Source organism: Pteropus vampyrus, unplaced genomic scaffold (assembly GCF_000151845.1).
Source record: "Pteropus vampyrus isolate Shadow unplaced genomic scaffold, Pvam_2.0 Scaffold124, whole genome shotgun sequence".
Classification (NCBI taxonomy): Eukaryota; Metazoa; Chordata; class Mammalia; order Chiroptera; family Pteropodidae; genus Pteropus; species Pteropus vampyrus.
Genome location: NW_011888905.1, coordinates 942,532 through 943,512, shown reverse-complemented (window position 1 = coordinate 943,512; position 981 = coordinate 942,532).

Here is a 981-nt window from a genome sequence, read left to right as displayed (position 1 = left end):
CATGTTTGGGGGGCGATGGGGGCGTGTGTGGGTGGGACCCTCCGAAGGATACTCCTGACTGTGGCCTGGTCCCCGAAGGCAGGCTGAGTCCCCTCTTTACCCACTCAGAGTGAGCCACAGGGCTCAGCTCAGAGACAAGTGCCTGGAAAGGGGCTTCTGGCCCTGAACCCCTGCCCTGCCTTCTGAGCTGAGGGCCGTGGGAGGATGGAGCCACCCCACTCCCTGCTGCCCGCCCCCCACGCACACATCCTAGCCGGGCTCCACTTCCTGTTCTCAGGCTCCACGTCCTGAGCAATGGGACTCCCCGCCACCACACTGTCTGCGCCCCCCTCCCCTGGCCCTAGGGCCTGTCACCCTGCTCACCTGAGGTTCCCAGACCCCGTGACGCCACAGAGGCCTGGTGGGTCACTTGTAGTGAGTTCGTGGGAGCTGAGCCCGAGGAGGAAGCACAAAGGCAAGGTGGAGCTGGGTCCCCAGGGAGCTGCGGGTGTGGGGGGGGGCGCTGCCTGCGGGAGCCCAGCCCAGCCCAGCCCAGCAGGAGCAGCGCCCTGAGGGCTGACTGGGGGACACCCAGGGAGACGGGAAGTCATTGAGGACATCTGTCCTCCAAGACCTGGGGGCAACGAGCACCGTCCAGAGGAGCCGAGACCAGCTGTAGGGACCCTGGGCATGTGTGGGTGGCGGGACGGGTGGGGCCAGGCAGCAGGCATTCCAGAGATGGGGGTGCCGATGGCCCACGCCCCCACCTTTCTGCTAGGGAAAATCATAAGCAGATGTGGGCTCCTCAGGGGGCACAGAGTGAACCGCCAGAGGTTTAGGAATGCTGAACACGAAACCTGACACCTCAGGCACGGGGGCGGCCATGCAGGAGCTCAGCTTCCCTGACCTCTGGCAGAAGACTCCAGGTCCCCACCGCCCTCCTACCCAGTGGGCGAGGCCAGCGGGAGGCGGTGCTGCTCGCTGAATCTGAGGCCGGGGAGG